The sequence below is a fragment of the Sinocyclocheilus anshuiensis genome, unplaced genomic scaffold, assembly GCF_001515605.1.
Source record: "Sinocyclocheilus anshuiensis isolate Anshui unplaced genomic scaffold, SAMN03320099.WGS_v1.1 scaffold12, whole genome shotgun sequence".
Classification (NCBI taxonomy): Eukaryota; Metazoa; Chordata; class Actinopteri; order Cypriniformes; family Cyprinidae; genus Sinocyclocheilus; species Sinocyclocheilus anshuiensis.
In genome coordinates this window covers 187,963-196,992 of record NW_015555713.1, presented here as the reverse complement: position 1 = coordinate 196,992, position 9,030 = coordinate 187,963, and the positions used below count along the sequence as shown (strand labels likewise).

General features: G+C 36.6%; 1 pseudogene; it reads right to left on the bottom strand.

Moving 5' to 3' along the window:
• Window positions 1-489: 489 nt before the first annotated feature.
• The window catches only part of LOC107672144 (MKL/myocardin-like protein 1), a 65,339-nt pseudogene continuing 56,798 nt past the window's right edge, over window positions 490-9,030 (bottom strand).

Genomic DNA, 9,030 nt, shown 5'->3' with positions numbered 1-9,030 from the left:
TAGGAGTCATACTCTTAACTGTCAAGCACTCTGGGCATTTTTTGATCCTGTACTATTAACATAGCAATTAAAACTTCGTCTGGCAGATCTCATCAGGTTGCAATGCTAGCAAACGCTAATAAAAACATGGTTTGAATGGCTTGTCTTTCCATATTGAAAAAAATGGCTTAAGTAGAATAGTCCAATTGTTGTTTTATAATTCAATTAAATATTGAATAGCTTACTGACTATCTGTATAGTCATAAAATAATATTTTTGGCACATATACAAAATGTTGAACAGATAATGTTGTAATTAGTAACTGTGGATACACATACCTACTGAGAGTCTTTTGTTTAACAAGGATCTAACTGAATTTAAACAGTGTTAAGTACTAATGATTATTAATAATAATAACAGTAATAACAACAACAACAAATTATTATTATTATTAGTATTATAATATTCATTATTATTAATACCCTTATGCTAAAAATTTTTTTTTTACAAAACCAGTTGGCTTATGTTATAACATTTTTAGCAACATTAGTTCAGTACTATAAATAGTAAAATCCAGGTGTATATTTCAAAGCCATTGAGTTTTTAATAACGAGTACGCATAAGTTTACCAGCTATATTTGATAAAGCAGGTACAAATCAGATTTTTTTTTGTTTAATGATGCACAATCAAATTAAAAGGTGAATTTAATTCAAAAGCTGCACTTAGTGAATGAATTAGCTAAAATTGATGCAAAACCCGGGTCTATTGCTTGTTTGTATGCATGTTTCCATAAGCACACATACATCACCGAGGCGTTTGAAAGACTCCATCATCTAGAAAGCATCTTGTTTTAAGTGTCATTAATATAAGAGCAATTCACAGATTTTAAATAATAAAAAACCCCAAAAAATCTTGTTCAGATATCCAAATTTGAAATATTTAGGTAATGTGTTTCAGATGAACAAAAGCACAACAAATGACACCTTCCAGATAAAAACGATATATAGACGGCTCTGTGATATATATGTGTGCTATCAGGGGTGTGAGCGTTTGTGCAAGCAAAGGTGACGGATAAAGTCCGTCAAAATGTAACATAATCCAAGTTAAATTAGTATTTTGAATATCCATACTTGTCACTGGTGGAAACAAATATAAACCGTACTATGTAAAGGAAGCACACAATAAGCCACTTTCCAAAAAATATAGCAGTTTTCAATATTCCATGAACTATAAGTTGGACCAATTCAGATCAGAAGTGTCCAGAAAGTCTGTGGAAAATAAGCTAGAGGACTCGTGTCCATTCATGTGTACCATCCCAGGCCCCTCCCCTCCAGTCCCGCCCATTCCGAGCTCCATCCAATCCATAGGATCGGGGGCGGAGTCTATCAGATCTGAAGGCAAGTGACTGGAAAAACTCATGTCACATGTATCCATTGGGGAACGTGGGTGGTCTAGGATACTCGGTGTGCTGAGCATTTGGTTGTGGAGGTCAACAATTAGCGTCGTCGGTCCTCCTGGTTCCACTCCCAGCAAAGGTTTGCCAGTAGTGCTTTCCAGGAAATCTTCAAGACGCCCCCCTCCTGTGTCACAGTTGCGGTGTGCTTTAATTGAAGGAAGCTGAGGTTCTAAAATTAAAGATTTGAGGGGCATATCAGGAGGACGGGAAAGACTGAGAGGGGAGGAGCTTGAGGAAAGGGGCGTGTTCGGCCGAAGCCTTTCGAGAACAGGATCAGGAGTGGTTTTGAAATTCTCAGAGATTTCTGTAGGATGCAGGAAACAAAGCATGAGTGCGAGCACCTATACACTTCTCTCATCTAAATTACTTTGAATGACAATAAATATTAAATCAAATCATCAAAAATCACCTCCACGCTGAATTAGGATGTCAAACAGGTCGTCAACCTGCTGGTGACAGCCATTCTCCTGCAAGTACATCAACATCATTAGATACGCCAACAACATGGAGAGCAACTGGGTTCTCGTTCAATAATCAGATCTTGGATCTGCTCCCCGAAATCCATGAAATCATTCAATAAACAAATTAAATTTGTCCAAGTGGTGAAAAATCAAGGATTTCAGCACAAATGAATGGTCAGAAACATTAATATGAAAAGAAAACAAGTTAATCTAGCAGAGAAATTCAACAGCAGATGGAAGAGAGGTGGAGGATGAGACAGTACCTGATGACAAAGAGCTATGGGTGAACACAAGGTGGAAGGAGAGAGCAAAGCATGCTGGTCCAAATTCAAACACATCTCCTCCTGACAGACAGATATGGATGCTTATTAAAGGATTTGTTCTGTCATTATTTTCATGGAACACTAACAGATGAATTCTGATTAATTTTCATGCAGTTCATCTCCATAAACAATAGTTGACAGGACAAAAATACGATTAGCCCATATTATTCAAGCACTATATTCCAAGTCTGAACTCCTGAATAGTAGTAGTCATTTGACCTGTTTTTGTGGTGCTTATTTTATGTTTTTGATGTCTTTGGATATTGACAGACATGGGTCACCATTGCCGCTAGATTTAAATCAGCACAGTCAGCGAAGGATCGAACGCAACTATTCGGAACGAGCACACCTTTTCTTTTAACAACCAAAAAGTTTTGTTGTCTGTTGCGGAAGAACAGACGTTCCTCTCGTTGATAGCAGAGGAGCGGATCCAGCGAGAGCTTGATGGGGCGACGCGGAATGAAAAAGTCTTTTTTTAGGAGTCGTGGCAGTATAGGCGGGGATTACATAACTCGCGTTACTTGTAATGCGTTACCCCCCAACACTGCCATTGAACTATATGAGAAAAAACTGCGTGAAAGTACTCCTATTGTTCTCCACATGAAAAAATAACAACATAAAATGACAGAACGTGATGGGAAGAAACAGGTATAAAAAAAGAGGTTGGTGAGATAAAATGACATAATGTGATTAAAAAAAAGAGGAGAGGTTTTAGAGTCAGGGTTGGCGTGGATCATGATACCATGCCAAACTATCAAAACGGTTTAACATGCATGTTGCAATAAAGGTCTTAAGATGTTAGCACAAACAAGCTGCACTCTATTAATATCACAGACCTATAAATCCGTACTCCACTAACAGAATCTGTGCCATATAGCAGTCTAGACACAACTCCTATTAGAATTCCTGCCTCGTATGACATAGATTTTGTTATTTAGCTTTAGAAAAGATTCTTGCTGGCCCCAAGACAGTCTTTACAGAGAGTACAGACACAAACATAAGCTCTGCTCTAAAACCCTTTTTGTAACTCCTTCCAGCTTTACACAGTCAACAGCTCTTAATCTTAGGTGTTCTGAGATCTCTTTTGCTCGAGGCATGCTTCACATCAGGCAATGCTTCTTGAGAAGAGCAAACTCCAAATTTGTGAGTGTTTTTTGAATGGACTCCAGATTATTCATGACTCCAGTTAGCAATTTTTTTTTCTAGTCTGCACTGCGAATGTTTACAAGGTTTGCTGTGTTCAATAAAGCCTATCATTACTTAAATACACTACCATTTAAATACAGTACCGTTAGGGTTCAGTAAGATTTAAAAAAAATGTTTTTGAAAGAAGTCTCCTATGCTCACATTTATTTGATCAAAAATACAGTAAAAATAGTAATATTTCAAAATATTATTACAATTTAAAATAACTGTTTTTCTTCTATTTGAATGTAATTTAATATTAATATTATATATGCAATAATATAATATTAACATTATTTAAAATATTAATAAAATATTAATACATTTAATTAATTCCTGAATTTTCAGCATCATTACTCCAGTATTCAGTGTTACATGATCCTTCAGAAATTATTCAAAGAGCCACATTTTTGCAAAAATTCAGTTAAGGGAATATTAAGGGTTCTCATACATTTTTCTGCAACTGTACATGCAATGCTACATTAGAATTTGTTTACAACGATTTACATTACAAGGCACAATAATGTAAACAAAGTCTAGCACACCAGGGGCCCGTTCTTCGTATGTCGCTAACTCAGATAGCTGTCACGTAACAAATCTCTTCAAATATTAAATTAAATGATTGGCTAATTACTACATTGAAATAAAAATGTAAAGCCTGTACAATATTAGAAATTGTGAATATAAATAATTGGGGGGATGTAACATTTCATCTCGGATGTAATAAGCGACGTACGAAGAACCTATTCCAGGTTTTGGAATAGATTTTTAGTATGTACACAAACAAAACACTTACGTTGTTGTTGTTGTTGGGAGATGAGGGGATGGGCTCGGTGTCGTTCATGGATTCCACTGGAGAGAAGAATTGTTGGATATTGGCTGGTGATGAGATGGATGTACAGCTTGATGATTTGTAATTGGTCGTCACATTTAGGTCTGGCTTTAGTGCCTGTCAAAGTAAAAACATGCATCTCAATTAGTCCCAATGTTAATGGGCTAATAGCTCATGCCTGCAGCCCTCTGAACACCAGTGACAGTGATTAGTCATTAACATTTTAATAAGTGGGTTTAATAGCCTCATAATTGTGTTCAATGACTTGTCAGGAATAAGTGATGTTGCTTTATACATATCATTAATTTATATGGAGGAAAGATGGCCGTTTTCTCCAAAAGTCCTTTCCTATTAGCTATCATGGAGTCTCAATTAACATTAAGAGCTTAAAGAATGAATGTGGCGATTGAACTAGAAGTAATATCAGCTGTGACTAATCTTTTTCTCCTTTCATTATTTGATCAGACTGACAAAATGTAAGACATTTTTACCCCAAATCATAAGGTCACGTATGTATTCAGTATTAAAAAATGTATTCTGTTTCACACACTATTTAAAAAACAGTCTATAGTGTGCAGTATGCAGCAGTATTTCATTCAAAACATCAAAATGTGTAAAAAAGTGGATTTGTACTAACCTTTTTGATTGGCTGTTTCAAAATGACAGTTTGTATGGGCTGTTCAGATTGGTTGTTACTGTTAAGCACTTTAGTCACTGATTGGTTGTGTAACATGGTGGGTGCAGACTGCAGTCTCTGAAAATGACATAAACATCAATGATTACATAATAATTGTATAGATTTTGGCAACTTTAAGCACTAAGGCACAAGTTTAATCTGTTTGGCTACTTTGCTCTGGGCGCGGCGGCTTCTGGCAGGTGCCTCTGTGTTTTGATTCGACAGTGTTAGCAGGAACTGGTTGCCATTGCTGTCGGTCACTATGGTGGGGGTGGAGTTTGGGTTCAGTACATCCACTGGGAATGAAGAAACAGGACTTGACTGCTGGTTGGTAAGTGCTTGAGGCAACTGCTGGAAAAATGGAAAAGAAGAAAGGTTAGCAAAAAATGATCCATGATTTTCTATTACAATAAAAGTTCAATGTCTGACTACTGCTGTGCCACAAACATAACCCCAGGAGGCTGCAATATAGTGCTTGGTGTCAGGGGAAAAGTTCAGGGAAAACAGTGTAAAAAATAATTTTCCTCCTAAAAGTACTGTGAAAATACAGTGTCAACCAGGGTTGCCAGGTCTGCGTAACAAAACCAGCTCAACTGGTACCCAAACTAGTCCAATCTTTCTGGAGAAAATGACAAATTGCACCAAAATCGCTCAAAAACCAGGGAGTTCCGGGAGGTCAAAACCTCCTAAAAAAACAACCCATGGCATCAGTATAAAAACCACAAGCTTGGGAACACTGGTGTCTTAATTTTTTACTTAATTTTTAAAATATCTCTACAATCTTTTCATTTAAAAATTCTGTAATTTTGTTACATGCTTTTGTCATTTTATTAGCTTTTCTTTTTTTTATGATTTATTCATTTTTTATTCTTATTATTTTTTGTTTAGTTTTGATTTATTTCCAGTAATTTTAGTGTGTAAAATTTAATCTAAGTTTTTTCTTTCATTTAAAGCTGCAGTCCGTAACTTTTTTGTGTTCAAAATGTACAAAATTTATATAATAAGCGAGTACACCATGAATCCATTTTCCAAACCGTGTTTTTGGCTTGTCCTGAATCACTACGGTACACCTATAATAAGTGTTTATATTCGGACTATTTAGACTGGTTCGGGTAGGTACCGCTGCAAAGTAGCCCAGTACCTGCGTGATTCGCCATAGACATAAACAGAGAGATGTAGCTCCGGCAACAATGTTCTTCCGCAAGACGCACGCAGTTCTGTTTATTAACCTCTAGAGTGCCAAAAGTTACATACTGCAGCTTTAATTTAATTTAAATGTTTCGTTTTAGTTAGCGGTAGTTACCCTAGTTCATACTTTGAGAAGCTGGGTCATTCATAAAGGGATCACGACTTAAAGCAGCAATCACTGTGTAGTTTTGGAACTGTTCTTTTAATTACTCTAATTAGATGACAATTAATCATATGATTAATCTCAAAAAGGAAATTGCATGCCGTGGAAATTTCGTACTGACTTGTTTTTGTTGGTTGTGCTGTTGTTTTTGTGTCTTCCTCTTCCTCTGATGTGCTTGTCGCTGTAGGTTGCGCTGATTCTGTTGCATTATGAGCTGCTGTTGCCTTTCCTGCTCCAGCTCTATTGCAGCCACCATCCTTTGCTGCTGCAACTGCATCTGCGGGAAATACTCTGTCACCATCTCGCTGTCTTCAATCATCTCTATGACCTCTTCCTTTATGGTCGCCCTGACCGCCTCCATAGTGAAACCAGGAAGTTCATCTTTCAGTCCGACCGGCAGGCTCACCTGTTTGCCCTCCAGCTGCGAGCGCAGAGATTCGACCAGCTGTTGCTTCTGCAGCAGCATGCGTGTGAGCTCCTGAATGCGCCGGTCCTTCTCCTGCAGCATCTGGTCCTTGTCTATAGGGGGCGCTGCAGACTGGGACACCAAACAGCAGGAGGACCGAGACGTCCGGCTGCCGGGCTCCTCTTTAATGCAGATCGTGGAGGGGAGAGGAGGAGAAGGTTGCAAGGAGAGCTGGGTAAGAGGAGAGGTCACCTGGAAGGGACAGGAATGGGAAATACATAAATATTAAGAGCTATTCAGAGTACTTGAAACTCTTTGAGAAAACAGTTACAGTATATATGTATATAAATGTAATAATTCCATACTTTGGCAATGAGCAGTTAAGATGATAGATGCAATATTATTAATAAAATAAATTGTTATCAATTATTAGATTTTCATTAAAAATGAAGTGAATTTTACTTTTATTTTGCTGTTGCTAAAGTCTAGCCTAATTATTATTTTGAAGTAAACTGCTTTAATTTTATCAATAAAATATGTAAAAAATTATTATAACTGATTTTAATTAAAAACAAAGTAATATTTTCTTTTAATTTTACTGTTGCTGAAGTCCAGATTAACTATTATTTTTTAAAATAAATGTATTTAAATTATAACGAATAATATCAATTATTATGTTATTATCAATTATATAACAACCAGATTTTTACTAAACATAAAGCATAAAGGATTTTCAATAAAAAATAAAGTATAAAAGATTTTATTTTTATTTTACTGTTGCTGAAATGTAGCCTAACTATTATTTTGATATAACTGATTTCATTAATAATGAAATAATATTTCTATTTTATTATCAACTATACAACCAACAGATTTTCTATATTTTAAAATATTTGATCAATTATTAGACCAACAGATTTTCATCAAAACTAAAGGATTTTATTTTCATTTTACTGTAGCTGACGTTTGGCACATTTATTATTATGAAATTAATTATTTATATTATTACTAATAAAATCAATTATTATGTTTTCAATTGTTAGACTAACAAAATGTCATTAAAAATAAAGTAGAAAGTAGCCTAAAGCCTGAGGCTCACATCTGAATGGTTTTTGGTGAGTAAACACTCAGAGGTGAGAAGCAGCTTTGACACATGCAACAGCCTCTAGCTGCTGTGGTGCAGTGCTTCACTGGTCGCTTCCACAGCAGACACAGGGTAAGCTTATCTGTAAATGCTACTTTTTACACACTTGATAACGGTTCACAATTGCTTATCCTTCAGTTACCTATTTTTATTAGTGTGAAGACTAGCAGTAAGAAAGCACAGAAGGAGACATTTACCATTTCCCCAAAAGCATCCCCATTACAGCTTGTTTCATCTGGGCTCATTCCAGTCCATGAGCGCTCTGAGTGGGCGGGGGAAACCGGAGGGGAGGAGCTAGTGCTGCCAAACTGCATTATCTGAGACGCTGTCATCTGAGCTCCACCCCTTTCTGCAGTCGCTACAAATGAGAAGGAAGCAACCACCACGCTCCTGTCTGCTGATTGGGTGGAGGAAGAGACTCCTCCCACTACAGGGGTTGATGATGTGTTGGTTTTAGAAGATGCTGGTGCATTGGTGCCACCATTCTGCCCGTGAAAATTCTTCAGCCGTTCAATTAGGTCATTTTTGGCGCCTGAGACGGTTAAGCCTCGCACTTTTAACTCCTGCTTCAGCTCTGCCACCTGCAGGAAATGAAGAGAATGACAGGATGTGAGAGGAGCTCATCTGACTCTCAGTCAGTGATCAGTACTGAAATTCAGAATTAGCATCATAGCAGGGGATTCAACCTTTAGCTCATCCAGTTTGGGAGGCAGAGGTCCTATTTTAATTGCAGTGATCTGCTGATTCTGGCCAGTCAGATTAGTGGATGTTGATTGAGGGGGCGTGCCATTTTTGGATGGTGACAGGCCATTGGCTGAGGCAGGCTGCTGATCAGCAGGAGGCCTAAGTAAAGTGTAAAAAAAAAAAAAAATTTTACGATGAGATTTTGTACATACAATTCTATAAAAGATTAAAGTAATGTAAAGATGTAAATTATAATTTTCTTTTCATCAAAGAATCCTGAAAACATGTATCATGGTTTCCACAAATAATAAATAGAACAACTGTTTTCAACATTGACAATAATAAGAAATGCTTCTTGAGCATCAAATCAACATATTAGAATGATTTCTGAAGGATCATGTGACATATTAAAACAGAAAATAGTCATTTTAAATAAATGTATTTTTGGTCAAATAAATGCAGCTGTGGTGACCATAAAATATTTCTTTCATAAACATGAAGAAAAAAAGTATTTGTTTAAAAGAAATAAATT